At 42.3% G+C, this 20,593-nt stretch overlaps 1 long non-coding RNA gene across 1 annotated transcript in view; it reads left to right on the forward strand.

Moving 5' to 3' along the window:
• Positions 1 to 20,593, forward strand: part of LOC310745108 — a 71,938-nt gene that overhangs the window by 45,270 nt on the left and 6,075 nt on the right. The window contains exon 7 of the long non-coding RNA XR_014539941.1: positions 12,344 to 12,433. This is a non-coding gene — a long non-coding RNA (uncharacterized lncRNA). The remainder of the gene's footprint in view (positions 1 to 12,343; positions 12,434 to 20,593) is intronic.

The following is a 20,593-nucleotide window of genomic DNA, read 5'->3' on the forward strand; positions in this document are numbered from 1 at the left end:
TCACGAGACAACCCTCTGCTAAATTAGGTCAGAGACTAGCATGCCATGTGGCAACTCTGTTGATGGATAATAAGGGTGGGTTATGACTTGAGAACCAGTATGGCTTTTCTTCCTCAAGGAGACTATTTAGTGTGGATTTGTTTTTCCACAGTGTAGATCAGTGCTTTTCTTCTATTTAAAAAGGTGTCGGTGCTCAGCATGAAGTTGTCACAGGATGTGCCACACTTTTAAATCAGTGCTTTTGTTCTAGAAAAAAGATGCTGGTACTGTACACCCTGGAGTACACCCAGAAAAAAAGCACTGGTTTAGATGTATGTTAATTCATTGTCCACAATTTTGTTCGCCACTTCCTGTCTGGCCTCTATGCATCGTGATGATAAGATGAGATGAGAAGGTATACACAACCCTGTGGCGAGTGCAGCTCTTTGCTTGTGAAAGGATGATTCTACCACAATTCTTGTAAATGGATTAGGAGTGGACACTTCTTGTTGTTTAGTTGTTTAGTTGTTTCCGACTCCTCATGACTCCAAGGACCAGAGCACGCCAGGCACTCCTGTCTTCCACTTCCTCCCGCAGTTTGTTCAAACTCATGTTCGTAGCCTCGAGAACACTATCCAACCATCTCGTCCTCTGTCGTCCCCTTTTCCTTGTGCCCTCCATCTTTCCCAACATCAGGGTCTTTCCCAGGGAGTCTTCTTCTCATGAGGTGGCCAAAGTATTGGAGCCTCAGCTCCAACCTTCCAGTGAGCACTCAGGGCTGATTTCCTTCAGAATGGAGAGGTTTGATCTTCTTGCAGTCCATGGGACTCTCAAGAGTCTCCTCCAGCACCAGAATTCAAAAGCATCCATTTTTCTGTGATCAGCCTTCTTTGTGGTCCAGCTCTCACTTCCATACTTCACTACTGGGAAAACCATAGCTTAAACTATACGGACCTTTGTTGGCAAGGTGATGTCTCTGCTTTTTAGGATGCTGTCTAGGTTTGTCATTGCTTTTCTCCCAAGAAGCAGGCGTCTTTTAATTTCGTGACTGCTGTCACCATCTGCAGTGATCATGGAGCCCAAGAAAGTAAAATTTCTCACTGCCTCCATTTCTTCCCCTTCTATTTGCCAGGAGGTGATGGGCCCAGTGGCCATGATCTTAGTTTTTTTGATGTTGAGCTTCAGACCATATTTTGCTCTCTCCTCTTTCACCCTTGTTAAGAGGTTCTTTAATTCCTCCTCCCTTTCTGCCATCAAGGTTGTGTCATCTGCATATCTGAGGTTGTTGATATTTCTTCCGGCAATCTTAATTCTGGTTTGGGATTCATCCAGTCCAGCCTTTCGCATGATGAATTCTGCATATAAGTTAAATAAGCAAGCCAGATTAAACTGCCCTGATTTAAATTTTAAACCAGATTTGAACTAGATAGTGCTTCAAAGAGAGGACTGCCCTCTGTAAAGTAGGACCACTGGCCACAATCATATGCATGAAACTTTGAAAAGGCTTCCCAGCATAAGAACTTAAAGTTGTTTCTGGTAGGTTGGGATAGTTGGAGTCAATGCAGAGTGTACCCATTTGAACTGAGATACGCATTTGAAATGTTTGTGGAACATGGCAAAAAGAAAGAGCTGAAAGCTGGTCCTGCAAATGAAATTCATAGCTGACTTCCAAAAATTCCCTAGCATGTTCAAGGACAACTCTAACCCAGAAGCCTGTCACCCCGAATGTCACACTGAATGTCATCCTCTTTAAAATGGCTTTAGTTAAAAAATAATAATATAAAATTAGCTACACATGTAGATATTTATCCCAATGTGGTAAGTAAAAACGAAGGCATATTCTAAAGTCAGAAGAGGAGCAAAAATAATGATATACTCCATGTGGAACTTCATCTAACTTGACGTAATGGTGAATTGGTGCCAAAATCAGGCTGAGAGTCTGAATTCTCAGGTCTGGAAAGGGGTCTGGCTGAAATGGAGTGCCACAGTTGGGGCTGCAGACTATTTCCTTGTGAATGTTTTGCCTTTTTTTTTTTTGGCAGGGTATACCCAGTTCTTTCAGCTCATTTTACATGGTGGCAGCAAAGTCTGATGGCTTGCACTGTGCTGTTGACAGGTTAACAAGAGATTCTCCTCATAAATGTAACCCCAGCAAATATGTTCCCAGTAGCAGGATAGGCAGTGATTTAAACCCTGCTTTCGACAGAAGCCCTCTCCAGTCATTCTCCTCTCACAATTACAATCCTGCTCATTGTGCATAAAGATTACCAAAGTCCGCCCCATCCAATGCATGGACCACCATGGCAGGTAGACATATAATAGCAGGATCAGGGCTACAAGGTGTGACCCTGCTCTTCCTCTCCCTCTCCCTCTAGAGAGAAACAAACAAAGTGGGCTTGGGTCAACTCTGAATAGGCAATTTCCCCACAACAACAAGCCTATTGCATTTCCAAGAATGGTTCACCACCCTTGGCCCATCTGATCTTGTAAAGGTAAAGGTAAAGGTACCCCTGACCATTAGGTCTAGTTGCAGACGACTCTGGGGTTGTGCGCTCATCTCACTCTATAGGCAGAGGGAGCCAGCGTTTGTCCACAGACAGCTTCCAGGTCATGTGGCCAGCATGACAAAGCCGCTTTTGGCGAACCAGAGCAGTGCACGAAAACACTGTTTACCTTCCCGCTGGAGCGGTACCTATTTATCTACTTGCACTTTGACGTGCTTTCGAACTGCTAGGTTGGCAGGAGCAGGGACCGAGGAACGGGAGCTCACCCCGTTGCGGGGATTCGAACCGCCGACCTTCTGATCTGCAAGTCATAGTTTAACCCACAGTGCCACCCGCCATATTCCTGTGTTAATGGAACTAGTTAACTAGGTAAAGGTAAAGGGACCCCTGACCGTTAGGTCCAGTCGCTGACGACTCTGAGGTTGCGGCGCTCATCTTGCTTCCGATTGGCAAGCCCTAGGCTCTGTGGTTTAGACCACAGCGCCACCCACGTCCCTATCTGATCTTTTACTCTAGTACAAATGACGGCAACTCCATGTTACTCTTTCCCCCTTTTTTCTCTCTAGTATGGAGATGCCTCTAGTCTTCTTTGATGTCTCCCTGTCAACTCCATCTTTACCATGTTCTTTTGTGGACAGTTGTGACTTTCAAGCAAGCTTTCTTATATTATCCTCCTTATTCTTGTGCTTTTATTTTGGATTTTTCACACATCCTTCACATTGCCTATACAGTCTCCAGTCAAAGACGTCTAAATCCTAAATACGCCTTTGCACTTCATGGCTATTCCCTTATCGCATGCATTTTCTGCTGCCTCAAGGCAGATCTGTTTCTTTGGTGGTGGTTGTGTGTGTGTGTGGGGGGGGTTGTTACTGAAATCTCTCCCCTCACCCCCCACCCCAAGCTGATGGAAGATGTGTAAATGTGTCTAAAGAGGAGAACAGCATAACTTTTTTTAAGCAGAGCTTTGGGAGAGACTGAGTCTCTGGGGCTCCCCCCTCCCATTAAAAATGAAGATGAAAAGAGCAATATCTGCACAATACAAGCAAAGCAACTTTAGTGCATTATTGTATCCTCCTCTCAGCTTACATCAGAAAAAAGGAAGCACCTTTGCAGTTGTGCATCAATCTCTTGCTTTTTGCTAGATAGCAGAATCCCCCAGTCATCCATGGGCTGGATTTACATTATTCCATTAAGTATTGATTGTAATGCTTGAAAGCTTTATTGTTGCTATTTATCAGGGCTTTTTGCACTGAACTCTGTAGAAGATAATACTCCCTAGTTGCCTGATGTACACTTACAGCTCAGTCAGGCAAAAATGTGCTAAAGGAGGTAGAGAATGTTTGTGTGCGCGCACACACACGCACACAATCAGATTATTCATAAAGGACATCTCTGTTAACTTCCCCAACTTGCTCAATGCATTCTGTCAATGCACATTTCCCCATTATTATCAGCAGAGTGATGTGAATGAAAGATCTATACCAATTATCTTGCCTGTGCTTGGCTTGTGTTTATATATGGAAAGAGAGCGAGAGCTCCATTCAGGTATTAATTCATGCACAAATGGCCCAGTGATCTTCCTGCCTCAGCAGGTCTGTCTTGCTCTCCTTCCTTATCAGATGAAGATTATTGTTTTGTTCTGGTTGGCTGTTTAGGGTTGTGTCTGCTAATGCTGCCTCCATCCATTCTGCATTCAAGGATGAAGTCTACATGTATACACCTAAACATGCACAAGCTCCAGTATGGATGATCCTATACCCTGCAAAAGGACTTCAGGTTGTGTGTATAGGAACCAATGTATATGTGTGTTGATGTATGTACTAAGATTTTGAGCATCAAATTTAGAAGAATTCCAAATCAAAAACTCAAATGGAACCCTTCAGAGACATTTTGGACTTGTCCAAACTGAAGCAGATTATTTCTGAAGCTCACTGAATTGAACTTGGGATTCTGAAGTAATTTCAGGTGATTATGAGATTTGAACATTAACAAAAAAAAATCTTCATACAGTATTTCAGCAAAAAGTAAACATTTATTTCTAAGCTCGCCATGTACGGAAAATGGCAGATGGGTAGAGGGTAAAGGCTCTTTTGTGACTGACGTCCATAGCATCTAATAAGAGGAAATGATTTTACTTGGGCTCTCCAGCCACAGTGATTTGGGGAAGTAATAGATCACTTTGTCTTTTCTGTGCTCCTTACTTGTTCAGTTAGTTGTGCTTGCTTGGAAAACGCTGGACACTTGAGTCCTTCTGTCTCTGGATCACACACAACTACTTCTGTCAAATCAGTTTACACTTAGTTTCTGTGACTTTTGGTGCCAGTTCAGCAGAACATAAACCTGAAATTGTCACACACAAACCCTAGTCCAGTTATCAAAGCTGCTTGTCCGGAGGCACAACAACTCTGCCAAAAAAAAGCTGTCTGGAGTTTCACTGTTTGAAATATGGCAACCTTAAAAGAAGGCCCTCAGATTAAGATCAGTGTTGGGTCGGTTCATATGGAAAGAGGTGGTCATTGAGGTGTTGAACCATTTCCCTGACACCAAAACAGATGGATTTTCCTTCCCGTTGGGACCAAGCTGGAGAAACACACACACACAAAAGGAAAGGCTGCCCTCACTGCCGTTCTACTCTACAAATTCAAGCACCGCAGGGTTGTGGATCTGGCAGTTCCTCTGCCTTTCATCCTCCAACACCCCTCTGGATTGCTCTCTTATACATGTTTATATTACAATTTGCCTGACATGCCTGCCAGTGTATTACCATATACTAGACGCGGGTGGCGCTGTGGCCTAAACCACTGAGCCTCTTGGGCTTGCTGATTGGAAGGTCGGCGGTTCAAACCTCGCAACGGGATGAGCTCCTGTTGCTCTGTCCCAGCTCCTGCCAACCTAGCAGTTCGAAGCACACAGTGCAAGTAGATAAACAGGTGGCGGGAAGGTAAACGGTGTTTCCGTGCACTCTGGTACTCGTCATGGTCCTCCGTTTAGTCACACTGGCCACATGACCCAAAAAGCTGTCTATGGACAAACGCTGGCTCCCTTGGCGTGAAAGTGAGATGAGTGCTGCAACCCCATAGTCGCCTTTGACTGGACTTACCTGTCCAGAGGTCCTTTACCTTTACCTTTACTAGGCCACAGTACAATAATCTATGATAAAATCTCTCTTAGGATATATACTCACAAGCAGTGGTTTTACAATTTGCAACTGAATTCTAGAGGAGTTCTCACCTCAGCTACTATAGAAGGAATTCAGTTACAATCTCTTTTCTCTATACTTGACACACGAGGTGATGATGTCCATTTGCCCAGGGATTTACTAGAATGCAGAAAGCACAGAGCATTCTTATCTTGTTGCAGGCTGACTCCACAAATGAAATAAGTTCACTGTTGCCCAGGAAATGCTCTGACTGTAATTGGTAGATAACTGATTTTGAAAATCTTTTTTTAAAAGGCAAATGTAATGTCAGAGCTGTGTATTCTGCGATAAAAAGATAAAAAATAAGAACTCCACACAAAGATAGCCAAAATTCTGTGCCAAGAAAAAGACAAATTAATTATCCTACCAAATTAGACGAATTGATTTATTTTTTTGATAATTGCTTATGTTGCATAATTTAGCAGATGATATGAAATATCTCATCCTCAGGTGATCCTGGGAAAAATTCTACAATAGCAGTCAATGCAGAAAAACAATGCATTGATCACCAGGAGCCAGTATGACTTTATCAAGAAAAAACAACAACCCATGCCAAACCAACCTATTCTGCTTTTGTGATAGAATTGTATGGTAGATCATGGGAATGCTGTGAGCATAGTGTATCTTTATTTCAGAAAAGTGTTTGATCAGGTCTTCCGTGATATCTTTGTTGACAAGATTGCAGAATGGGACTTGATCTATACTTCTGTTAGGTATATTCACCGATGACTGAGTATCCACACACAACCATACATGAATGGCTTGGCATCAAAATGGAGGACTGAGTATGGTGCCATGACTTTACCTGCCCCAGAACTGACGTAACTTGGCCAACGTGGCCTGGTGGACCAAATGGGGAGGCCTGGCAGATCTAATGAGGCATGTGAGCTGGAGGTTCTGCTCCCATTCCCTTGTAGAAAATAGCTATTTATATACCAACTCTGTGGGTTGTGTGCACATGGAAATAATTTCAAGAGCACAATGGAACTTCCCCTTCATCTCCTCCGCCCACACCTCCCAAATCTGTTCTGGAGGCCCTCTGCAGCAAATCTAGGTGTGGTACAGGGAGCATATGAGGGAAGGAGATGGCGCTGGAGTTATTTTGTAATTACAAAAGTTGTTCTATGTGTAAAATGATTTAGTTGAATCATAGAGTCATAGAGTGGGAAGGGACCCTAGTCTAACCTCTTGCAATACAGGAATCTCAGATAATAATAATAATAATAATAATAAATATTTATACCCCGCCCATGTGGCTGGGTTTCCCCAGCCACTCTGGGTGGCTCCCAACCGAATATTAAAAACACAATACAGCATTAAACATTAAAAACTTCCCTAAACAGGGCTGCCTTCAGAGGTCTTTTAAAAGTAAGATAGTTGCTTATTGCTTTGACATCTGATGGGAGGGTGTTCCACAGGGCAGACGCCATTACTGAGAAGGCCCTCTGCCTGGTTCCCTGTAACCTCACCTCTGTAGTTTTAATTTGAACTTGCCTAATGCTAACTTCCTGAACCAAAACATTAGAAATTTACATTTCTCCAAATTTTGTAATGTGTATTTTTAAAAATAAGTAAATTAGAGGAAAGTGCATACCAGGACGCCTACGTCAGTGAAAAGAATGTACAAAATATTGATTTTTAAAATATGTTTATTAGGATAAATTTTCACATGGAGTTTAAAAAAATGCAGACTGATGCACAAATGGAACTAATTGAAAACAAGACTGAAAATATTGATAGATCCTGAAATTGACAGGTTGATTAATTTCTATTCTTTGCTGCCAAAAAGGATAAGAGACCAGTGTTGTTGCTTTTATAGAAGGTGTAATGGGTGGATTCTGCACTCAAATATCTACTTGCATACATGGCAAACTTGTAGAAATGCAAAACTGTCTTCATAGCGCCTCTTTTTCTAGACGGAGCTGACAAATGTGTGATGGGAGAACGTCAGGGTTTGCTGAGTTTAACTCTGGCTCAACATTCACTGTGTTCCATTTGGTGGATAAATAAAAGGACATTCTGCATGAGTAGGAAATCGAACTTAAAATAAAAGCAAAAAGACCATTAAAAGCTCCATAAACTGGCACCCAGCCTGGACTTATATGAAAATGATCCGCAATAAATAACTTATGAGATACTGCCCAATATTTTTTTAAAAAAAGTTTATTATCTACAGAATGACATTAGAAAAAAATTAAGCTTCGTACCTTAAAAGCTGCCTGATGTGCCCCAAATAGTCCAGATTCCCTCATTTTGGTAAATCATTGCCCCCTTATCCCAATCTCTCCCCCCTCTTATTTCTTATTTAGTTTCTTTTGTGTGTGCGTGGGCAAAGTCATTACATCAAAGAAAGATCCCTGTTTTGATTACACAGTTTCTCAGTTCAAATTTACCAGGATTGTATTTGTAGATTCCTCCTACGTTAGCTGTTCTTCTATGTGCCTGATCATCAACTTAGGTTAGCTGGGGGCTCTGGATGGTTGTAGGAACCCAAATGGGTGTAGTGGATGGTTGTAGGATTCCATACTTGAAGTAATTGAGGCTGTGAGCAGAGTAGGCTCCAAGCTTAGGGGTTCCTACCCACCACTGTTTTTACCTTCAGTTCATTTTAGCCCTGAGCTGCATGGATCAGGGCCACACTAGGCATTCAGTTAAATACATAGCAGGCAGCTATGCATCTTGTTTTCTTGAACTAGCTACAGAGTTGGAGAAGCCCATTTATCACTGCGAAGGCAGCACATAGGGAAGGGTTAAGTCCCCAACTGAGACTGTTAAGCAATGTTTTGTAGTTTGTTAACTATTGTTAAAGATGGTCAACTGTAGCAAATAGTGAACTGATGGATCAGTTATTGTTGAATTATTTACAGATAGGTAGCCGTGTTGGTCTGCCATAGTCAAAACAAAAAAATTTTTTTCCTTCCAGTAGCACCTTAAAGACCAACTAAGTTAGTTCTTGGTATGAGCTTTCGTGTGCATGCACACTTTAATTTCTATTTTCAGTGTATCTGAAGTGTATCTGAATTTCAGTGTATCTGAAGTATACACTGTAATGTACAGTGTATACACTGTAATTTCAGTGTATCTGAAGAAGTGTGCATGCACACGAAAGCTCATACCAAGAACTAACTTAGTTGGTCTTTAAGGTGCTACTGGAAGGAAATTTTTTTTTTGTGTTGAATTATTGTTATTGTTGAATCTTAAATAAATTTACAGTGGTACCTTGGGTTACATACGCTTCTGGTTACAGACTCTGCTAACCCAGAAATAGTACCTCAAGTTAAGAACTTTGCTTCAGGATGAGAACAGAAATTGTGCTCCAGCAGCGCGGCAGCAGCAGGAGGCCCCATTAGCTAAAGTGGTGCTTCAGGTTAAGAACAGTTTCATGTTAACGAATTTCTGGAACGAATTAAGTACTTAACCCGAGGTACCACTGTACTAATAAAGCTAAAAGAGAGAGAGAGAGACTCTTAAGTCACCAATTGCCTCCAACCTAGACAAAGATGAGCCTTAGGCCAAAGGTCAGCAAACTTACTCAGGAGGGGGCCGGTCCACTGTCCTTCAGACCTTGTGGGGAGCCGGACTACATTTTGAAGGAAAAAAATGAATGAATTCCTATGCCCCACAAATAACCCAGAGACGCATTTTAAATAAAAGGACACATATTCTACTCATGTAAAAACACACTGATTCCCGGACCGTCCGTGGGCCGGGTTGAGAAGGTGATTGGGCCGGATCCGGCCCCCAGGCCTTAGTTTGCCTACCCATGCCTTAGGCTAAAAAGTGTCTAAAGGCACCAATGGAAGTCTTCATTTTTCTGAGACTCCTAGCCTCATTGGCATGTGTGCATGCGATCTCCCCGACCTGCTGTAGCTACCTGTTGCATATTTATAAGCGTATTTAGTTAGGCCCTTAGAGGAGCTTGCAAGACAAGGGAAGCAAGGGAAAAACATATTTAAATCCCAGGACAAGAAGACACTGGCTTTTAGCAGTTTAAAACCAGTCAGGAGGGAAAATAAAGCCCAATGCAGAAATAAAGCACAGTGTAGTTGTTAGGTTTAATGTAAGTTGAATAATTAAAGTGCAAAACAACTGGCCATTATGCAGATTCACCAGGCTTTATGGAGAATGTGCACATAATCTGTCCACGGAGAGGAAATTGTACATATTTCCCAGTCAATATACGCAATCTTCAAGAAGCTTTGGGGAATTTGCATTTATCAACATTGCATGTTCTTTGGTCATTATGCATAGTGTCAACATGGGGGGGATGTGCATATCTTAACTGTATTTTGTACATTCTCTGGCCAATATGCAGACCTCTCCAATTAGCTTTGGGGAATTTTCATTGCAGTACTGAATTTTGTATACCATCTAGCCATTATACAGTCTTCAGCAGGCCTTGGGGAATGTGCATATCTTGACTTCAGTTTGTACACTTTCCAGGCAATATGTACGTCCTCCAGGAGGTGTGTATAGTGTCCAAAAACATGCCCTTGTTTTCTTTCTCTAGTTCAGAAGTGTGCAATCTGGGCATCCTGAGTTGCTTTTGGCCAATTGCCCAATCTTACATGGTCCACAACAATTAACTCTTTTTCTGAAGTCCTGCTGGGGATTATACATAATAGCTGGAGAAGGTACAAATTATTAAAAAATGAGGGCAAAACAGACCGATATAAAATAAAGCACACATACTGTGTACACCTGGTATTACTCAGATCACCCTTACTTTGAAGGGAAACAATTATAATACAGGCCAAGACCATAAGGAGAGAATGGTTTTCAGCTGTTTCCTTTTATCTCCAGAAATATTGTACTTTTTCCCAATTAAAAAAACCCCCAAGTTCCCTTTGAGATGGTATTGGATATGAAAGCAGAATGTAATTTGAGAATCATGATGGAAACCATCCTGTACAATGAAGAGATATCTCAGTTATTACTTCTTCATGCAACATGCAATTTTGACCGAGTTCCTTTCAGGAAACTATATCACAGGTTCTTTTAAAAAACAAAACGAAACCTTAAATACAATTTTGGAAACGATGTCGGCAATATTCATATACTGAAGTAAAGATGTTTTGCATTACATATTAGGATGCACTAACATGGTGCTGGAGGAGACTCTTGAGAGTCCCATGGACTGCAAGAAGATCAAACCTCTCAATTCTGAAGGAAATCAGCCCTGAGTGCTCACTGGAAGGACAGATCCTGAAGCTGAGGCTCCAGTACTTTGGCCACCTCATGAGAAGAGAAGACTCCCTGGAAAAGACCCTGATGTTGGGAAAGATGGAGGGCGCAAGGAGAAGGGGACGACAGAGGACGAGATGGTGGGACAGTGTTCTCGAAGCTACCAGCATGAGTTTGACCAAACTGCGGGAGGCAGTGGAGGACAGAGGTGCCTGGCGTTCTCTGGTCCAGGGGGTCACGAGGAGTCGGACACGACTGAACGACTAAACAACAACAACAACATCCACATACCTTTCCACTACAGTGCTATCTTGGTTTACGAACTTAATCCGTTCTGGAAGTCTGTTCTTAAACCAAAACCATTCTTAAACAGAGGCGCGCTTTCCCTAATGAGGCCTCCCACAGCCAGTGCCTTCCCACCATTCAGATTCTGTTCTTAGACCGAGGTAAAGTTCAGAAACCAGGACACCACTTCTGGTTTTGTGGAGTTTGTAAACTGAATAAACAGTCATACCTTGGGTTAGAGACTTGTGCGATTTTGGGTTTCATACCGTGCCGAACCCTGAAGTACCGGAACTGGTTACTTCCAGGTTTTGGCGCTTGTGCATGCGCAGAATCACCAAATTGTGACCCACGCGTGCACAGACGCGGCGGGTTGCGAATGTGCTTCCTGCACAGATCACGTTCACAACCCGAGCGTCCACTGTAGTTCTTAAACAGGGCTGTTCTTAAACCAAGGTACCACTGTATAAGAATGGTGGTGTTTTGTTTCCAAGTGTCAGTCACGGATAATCCTGAGAAACGAACCTTATGGGGTTCTGAAATATAATTGTCAGTGCTGGGATATGACTAAAGAAGGGACAATTATTTATCTATCTGGGAACATTTCCAAGCTTATTATTAAAATAATCTCAGAGCAGTGCACAGCAAACACATAAAAGATACAATAAAATCATCAATATAAACTGTATAACAATAAAGCAGCACCTGGAAATACATGTGTGCATGTACACACAGTGCATTTGTAATCCTGAGGGAAAAGGTATGTCTTCAAAAGATGTCTGAAACACATAATACATAGTGTTATCTATAAGATGGGGGGGGGAGGGAGTTTTTCCAAAGTACAGGCACAATGGCAGAAAATGCCTGCTTCTGTGTTTCTGTCAGGTGGCAATCTGTGGATTTCAGTGTCATGAATAAAGTCTCCCTTGATGATCTTAGTGATCTAATGAGTCTACAAAGGGGAAAGCAGGTAGAGGATTTAGGTGCATATTTTTAGCTGCCCATTGTGAAATGGCTTAATTTCTAGTGCCCAAATGACTGATTTTAGTAGCTTACACCAACAGCCCAAGGAAAATCTATTAGACTGGGATGTGTCACTCATGAATGTTGTTCATGCAAGATAGCAAACAGACAGGTGTCAGTTTTACATCATATACACTCTCTAGCTAATGTGCATTTTGCATTTGAATTACAGGTGCAGGAAGAGAATGAAGTGCTGCTTCTGAAAATGGCCTGGAAGATTGAAAAGTCATTTGGTGAAGCTGGCAGATGATGAATGAAGCTAGTAAGTAATAAACCTGTTAGGGAGCTTCCAGACCAACTGCTTAATGAACATTAATGCTGAAACATTTGCATAAAACTTGTACAGTTGTTCTACAATGTCACCTGTTTACTGAGCTTTCATCCTGATCTGCTAGTGTGGAAGTTGTTTGACTCTGCCAGTATTTGGTTGTTATCCTGCTCTTTCCAGTGCTATTTCCCATCACTTTGCATATTGGAAGTTTTGTCATTCAAAAATTGGCAGGATAACTAGGTTAGAAAGTGTGGGTTAACCAACTTGCCATGCACCCTGAAAACATCTCTTAGAAGCGATAGATTTGGAAGCGATTGCAAGTCTAAACAAGAGAATAGGTTATTTGAATGATTAGTCCTTTGAATAAGTTATTGGAGTGATGTAATCAAATAGATGATAACATCTCCCCTTCAAAACCTATTCTCAATTATCTTACTTCCTCTTCATAACCCACTCTTTCTCCTCTATTTGCTTTCCTCTATTTTCACCTCGTTTTCCAATTTCTATGTTGTCCTTTATCCTAGTTATGCTATTTCTATTGTTAATACAGTGGTACCTTGGGTTACATACAATTCAGGTTACATACACTTCAGGTTACATACGCTTCAGGTTACAGACTCCGCTAACCCAGAAATAGTGCTTCAGGTTAAGAACTTTGCTTCAGGATGAGAACAGAAATCGTGCTCTGGCAGCGCAGCAGCAGCAGGAGGCCCCATTAGCTAAAGTGGTGCTTCAGGTTAAGAGCAGTTTCAGGTTAAGAACAGACCTCCGGAACGAATTAAGTTCTTAACCAGAGGTACCACTGTAATAGTTTTTTCCCACTACAACCTCTTTTCACTAACTTTCCATTTTTCATATGTGCATTTTTGGCATGTTCTTATATTAACATAATTTCTATTGGATTGATCAAGATAATTATGTATGTAAACATGTCTAATGGAATGTGTCGTTCTCCTCTCTGTTTGTTTCCAGTTTTTCATTATAAAGGCACCACCTCCCCCCCCCAGCAATGATGAGACAATGCCATGATATCCAAACCACATGACAATATGAAAGCATCTAAGCTTTTTTAAAAAAAGAAAAAAATGCAGTATAAGAATCAAAGGTAGTGTGTGACTCAACAGCCTGTCTGGAAGAACCTTTGGTTTTTAAGATTCCACAAGACAGACTAAAACAGCTTCTGCTCTGAAAATAGTAGATGTTTGGTACAATACAGCAAGACTTGTGCCAAACTTGTAGCCATCCCACACAAATGTTAAAACGCATCCATGCTTTACAACAAGCCTATCTCATCACACCACAACACAAATGCATTCCATCACTACTCAGTAAGTCTAAAAAGTCAGCAGTACAGGCTGTTGCCTCAACAAATCAAGACATAGCAAATGATCGCAATAAGGGGGGGAGTTGTAAGTGACTTACAAATAGGAGTTTAAAGTGATGTACAGTGATACCTTGGGTTAAGAGCTTAATTCATTCTGGAGGTCCGTTCTTAACCTGAAATTGTTCTTAACCTGAAGCACCACTTTAGCTAATGGGGCCTCCTGCTGCCACCACGCCACTGCCACGCAATTTCTGTTCTCATCCTGAAGCAAAGTTCTTAACCCGAAGTACTATTTCTGGGTTAGCAGAGTCTGTAACCTGAAGCGTTTGTAACCTGAAGCATCTGTAACCTGAAGCATCTGTAACCCAAGGTACCACTGTACAAATAAAAAATGCACATAAAATCAACAGTGTGCCCAGTGGTCTCTTAGTACTTTTTCCTGTATAAGTGGAGAATAAGTGGGAATACAATGTTGTACTTGAGTGTGCATGTGGGACATTGGAACATACACTATGTGCCCAAATTCCTTTTGGGTCCTTGCAAACAGAAGCTGGCCAAACTGCCAACTCCTGGGTGGTGGGAGGGTTTCATCTACACAGTGATATAAGAGTCTCTCTCTCTCTCTCTCTCTCTCTCTCCCCCCTCACACACCACCCATCATAATTACAAGTTGTACACCTGGAAAAGAGCCACATTCTCCTCCAGATCATCCCTCTATTTTAATACTTTTTATTTCAACAGTTATTTAATGTTCTCCATTATATTTTTGGCAACAATGCCAAATATTGGGAAGATAGTTCATGTTCTAATGTCAGTGAGTCATATGCAGGTAATTAATTCAGATTCCAAACATTTTGATGTGGATTTGTACACTTAATTGCATGATTATGTAACCAAACCACCACCACGACTGGGAAGGAGAGCTTGATTGCGTGTCTCTCGGCTCTGATCAGTATCAGATTTATGGCTGTGTTTGGCCTGGCACACCCTTTAAAAAAATTCTTTTATGATATTAATTTGGATTAATAGATAAGTTATGAAAATGTAGCATGTGAAAGTAAGTGGCTAAATAATTAATGCACAAATCTAACACAGAGATGATAATAATTCTTACAAATATGTATTTGATCCTATTCCACTATCTAGCCCAGAGGCTCAGTGTGCTAACAAGTTATTATTATAATAATTATTATTTTCAAAGAGTATGCAATATAGTCAATGTTAAATAATTTCACATCTGCTTAACCACCATCACCAAATGCCTGCCCAAAATATTCTATGAGGTTTTTGCAAGTTTCCAAAGGAAGAGGGTTGTATAACAGTGAAGTTGCAGATGTCTTTCTTCAAGTAATATTTTTAATTTATATACAACTGATAGTATTTAAGAAGGCATTTCCCATTGATCTTTATGAGGGATCTATACCAGGAGGATCCACCAGTCTATTGTCTCCCCATCCCTCATTTTAATAGACAATAGTCTGGCTGAGGCATGAAAATGGAGTGCTGTGCAATATCATTATGCAGCATGGACGGGGGGGAGATAATTTAAACAAGAAGGCAACTGTAAATTGGCTCCCGAAATGGTGAGGATTGGAGTAGAGCAGACAGATGTTTGGAGAGTTATGGTCTCTTTTCATTTACTCATAAGAAATAACTTTGCATGGCTCTCCGGTTCCTTGAATATATAACCAAATCCTGCTGTACTTTCCCCTTTATGGTCTGGTAGAACAGAAGAGGAAGACGTAGAAAAGGCTCGGTGGGACTCATGCATCCTGTTCACATTGTGGAGCAAAGCTGTGCAGTAGCGCTTTCTGTGTATATAGAAAAGACAATAAGGAACATACGAGGATTTGGAGAAGAAGTGGTAGTTAATGAGACAGCTGTGAAGGAGCACAGGGAGATGCTGGTTATCCAGAGCACTGATCCATATCACATTTTGAAGGCCAGAACAACCTCCCACTTAGCAGAAGACGATGAGGAGCTCAAGACTAATGTCTGCAAATAAATTGATGAGGAAAAATCTGGGAGGTTGTGCAGGCCAACTTAGAAGGGTTATTGCGTGTATTCAGGGGAGGGGAGAGGAAAGGGACGCTGGAGGGGAGATCTGAATAAACGGAAGGGAGCATTTCAGAGCAAAGGCAACCCAGGAACATTTGTGCTGAGCTGCCAGGATTATGTTGAAAGTATTATTTGTGGCTGCCTGGAAGATTTTCCCTGCAAATCAAGAATCTTTTCAGGAAGCTTCATTCAGTTAGATAGCTATGATTCAACAACAGGTTTTCAGAAATCCAGCCACATTTTAAAAATATTATATTTAAGCTTTGAAGTGGGAAAAGCTGAAGAAGAGCTATGGTAGTTGTGAGATTAATTCAGAGAGCCTGATGCATCTGCAAAAGAGCTGTCTGTTAGGCAGGATTTCTGAGATGAGATCCGCTGGAAGTTTGGATGCAACTCACTGCCTGGTCTTTGACTGCAATCAGGGGCGTAGGAAGGGGGGCGGGGGGAGGGCGGACCACCCCAGGTGCCCTCACTGAGGGGGGTGACATTCGGCGCGGCATGCGCCCGCAACTCCCAAGCCTACTACCCCGAGCCAGCGGGGTAAGGGGGGAGCTGCACCACTTTGCCGGTGGCATTCCCCCATCACCCTTCATTTTGACAGCTTGGGGGAGGCTTGGGAGCCACGGGTGGGTGGCGTGCCAAATGTCCGCCATGGGTGGCTCGCTCCCTCCCCATGGGCAGCTGTCTCTGCCCTGGCTGCAGGCACGCATGTCGCTCCGGGCAGCCGAGGGACTATTCCGCACCTGGGAGGGCACCCTCCACATCATGCCCCCCTCGGGAGCGCGTCCGCTCTGGGCAGTGCGGGCATATGCTCTGCTGCTGGCTGCAATAAAGATTGATAGATAGATTGAATGAATGAATGAATGAATGAATGAATGCAACTCAGCTTGCAAAAACAAAAATAAAAATCCTCTCTCTGAGTCAGGGACTGTCAGATTCCCAGACTACCCCTCTATCTTTAACGTATTGTACTGACCTTTCTATCTCCTGATTTAGACTTGAAACTTTGTAAAAGACACTTTGTAGTACAGTGGTACTTCGGGTTAAGTACTTAATTCGTTCCAAAGGTCCGTACTAAACCTGAAACTGTTCTTAACCTGAAGCACCACTTTAGCTAATGGGGCCTCCCGCTGTCACTGCACCGCCACTGCACGATTTCTGTTCTCAACCTGAAGCAAAGTTCTTAACCTGAAGCACTATTTCTGGGTTAGCGGAGTATGTAACCTGAAGCATATGTAACCTGAAGCGTATGTAACCTGAGGTACCACTGTATGTAACCTGAGGTACAGTGGTACCTCAGGTTACATACGCTTCAGGTTACAGACTCCACTTACCCAGAAATATTACCTTGGGCTAAGAACTTTGCTTCAGGATGAGAACAGAAATCGTGCTCCAGCGGCGTGGCGGCAGCGGAAGGCCCCATTAGCTAAAGTGGTGCTTCAGGTTAAGAAAAGTTTCAGGTTAAGAACAGACCTCCGGAACGAATTAAGTACTTAACCTGAGGTACCACTGTAATGGGGAAGGAGGTTTTCCACCACTTTCAGACCACGTACAAAGTCTGTCTTGGGGGAAGTTAAAAATGGGTAGTTTGCCACATTGTTCTTTGGATTCCTGCAGATTGAGCTTCTGGATCAATCTCTGAGGCAACCCAATTTCTACGCAGCGTCGGGGGCAAAGCTAGACTAATATGACCCGTGGATTTCACTAGGGATAGTCCACCAAACCAAGTACAGTGGTACCTCGGGTTACAGACGCTTCAGGTTACAGACTCTGCTAACCCATAAATAGTGCTTCAGGTTAAGAACTTTGCTTCAGGATGAGAAGAGAAATTGTGCAGTGGCAGCAGCGGGAGGCCCCATTAGCTAAAGTGGTGCTTCAGGTTAAGAACAGTTTCAGGTTAAGAACGGACCTCCGGAACGAATTAAGTACTTAACCTGAGGTACCACTGTATATGGAAGCCGTGCTCAGTATCACCCACCAGGCGAGGCCCAAGACGTTTTGGCACCTGAATAAAACCCACCAGGGAAGAAGGGTGAGTGGAGATCTACATGAGGAGCAATGGGGGGGGGATAAAGATCTAATCACCCTTTCTTGATGGTTGAAGTGGGAATCAAAGGTTGTCAGAGGGGTGAGAATGGTCAGCAAAGCAAGCTCTACAGGACCAGGAGCTAAGCATCCTTCAGGAAATGCTATATTAATTCTGTATTCTATAGATTTTACAGAGGAGAGTGGTTTGCTTGGCTAGTAGAACTTTACTTTGGTGATTTTTCAGAAGACCAAGGTGAGACTTCTCATGTGAAAATAGTTATTGTCTGTGCAAGGTGTGCTGATTATAGTGTGGTAAGGTGCGAAAGTATTATATGTCAATCTGCTTCCCTGACACCTGTCCTATCTACACGCCATTAAAATATAGGAAGGTACGATGATCTCTATCCCAACCTTCTGTTATCTTATTAAAGCAAGAGAAGGATTAGATCTGACTTGCACAGTGTAGCAAGTAATATTGCGTACTAACCTCTGCTTGCTCTGCGGCAGGAGATTAATAGAACCGTCGCACAAAGGTTTCAGCCTGTTCAGAAAGGGCTGGCCACAGAGGCTATCATTGCTATGCGCTGAACAATTCATGTTTACTTAGATGACCTTTGACTACAAATTCAACTGAAAATAAGAGAAATAAATGTTTCTTCCACTGAAAATTATGACTTTACAAGGAGGCTTCACTATTATGAGCATTAATTCTAGGGCGACACTTTCGCTGAAAATATGAGCAAGCCAGACAACAGGCTACAAAAAGTTGCATTTTTAGTAGAATAGGGAGAAAATGAATATGTATACAGTCATACCTTGGGTTAAAGACGCTTTGGGTTAAATCTTTTTAGGTTGTGTCCCACGGTGACCCAGAAGTACTGGTAAGGGTTACTTCCAGGTTTTGCCGCTTGCGCATCCGCAGACACTCAAAATGACGTTGGGCGCATGCGCAGAAGCAGCGAATCGCGCCCCACTCAGACGCGCAGACGTGGGTTGCGTTCTGCTCAGGTTGCAAACGGGGCTCCGGAACAGATCCCGTTCACAACCGGAGGTACCACTGTATCTGTGACCAGTTGTAACTCTGTTGATTGGCTGCCAAGTTTCTGAAAATGTCTGCACCCAGCTTAAGAAACACAAAAACCAGATTTTCCCGCTGGACTTCGGTCTATTGTGTTTTTTCTAGCCATAAGATATATAGAAGCATAAGGAACTGTCTTATACAATTGGTCTGTCTGACTCAGAAGGCTTCATGCTGATGGGTAGCAGGTCTGCAGGTTCAAACAGAAGACTTCCCTAGCCTTACCTGGAGGTGCAGGCGATTGAATCTAGAGCTTTCTGCTCGCAAAACAAGTGCTTTACTACTGAACTTTGATTCTTCCCTGAAACCCTTCCTAATTCTTGGCTTTAAAAGAGGATTAGAAAAAATCATGGATGGAAAAGGCTGTCATGATAGCTGTGTTCTGTCTCTACCATCAGAGGCACTTTTCCTTGAATAGATTCCCTTTGAATCCTCACAGATGTATGCCACTTTTTCATGACTTGATTATCTGGAATCATGTAACCAACCATAGAACTTGAAGCTCACTCATGTCTGGGGGCCTCTTCAAACATCTTCGCTGCTCCTACTTGCTGAGCGAGTTCATTCCATTGCTCTACAACACCATCTCTTCTCTAGGCTAATAAGGCTGTTCATATTTTGCATATAACTCTTGAGCGCAGATGTGTGAAAAATGAAAGCAGCAAAACAAGGTTAAGTGATTCAATCTGTTGTGCTTCAGTTCGTTGAAAGTTTTTAAGGCTACAAGGAAAACGAAAATGAAGAAGTGCCGTTTACATTTGGACTGTTTAAGGAGTACAAATTCCCTCAACTCCTTCAGAAGCAATCAGATGCACATTTGGGTGCAAATCCCACTGACCTAAGCAGACTTATTTCTGAGAATACTATCTGAATACATTATCTTCCAGACATACAATTTTTATTTAACTTATATGAAGCTTTTAACCTTTTTTAAAAAATCTCCATTGCTGTGCTTGAATTAAACAACAACAACAAACACTATCTGGAGCTTTTCAGTGCTCCATGAGAAGGTTTCGGACAGCCTCACTTCTTAGTGGGCCCATGAACCTAGAGAAACATGGATATATAGCCAAGCACAGAGCTATAAGACACTGATATGTAAAGAAACAGTCACAGAAGGTTTTGTGAGGCCCTGATACAACTTGGGGGAAGGGGGTTAGTGACGTGCTTTGAGATGGGAGGGAGGGACCTTCAATTCCCCTTGATATTAGGCTCCACACAGAGCTGATAAACACAGGGAGCACCCCCAAATGAAGCAAGAAAACCTGATTTTATCACTCATTCCTTGCTTCTTTTCTCTCCACTCCCCCCCCCCCAGCTTAATTGGTGTACTGTATTAGAATTGCTTGGACAGTGACATATATATGACAATTGATTAGAACTTGCTGTATTTAAAAAGGAGGGTGAGCCTTGGCTGTCACAATTAAGCAGAAGGAGTTATGGAGGAGCAAACATTTAGATACATATTTTGCATTTATTGCCATGCGGCTTATCTGCACAGCTTTCCTCTGTAATGACATTGTTATGATGCAATAAATGTGGGGAATAGCTTAATAGCAGATGTTAAATGACATAATTTATTCAGAAGCTTCAATAATTACTGCAGTATTTGTATCCCAAGTATTTCATTGTATGTTCAATATGACTCACGCAACAGTAATGA

The sequence above is a fragment of the Podarcis filfolensis genome (genome assembly GCF_964270895.1).
Source record: "Podarcis filfolensis genome assembly, chromosome: 11".
Taxonomy (NCBI): Eukaryota; Metazoa; Chordata; class Lepidosauria; order Squamata; family Lacertidae; genus Podarcis; species Podarcis filfolensis.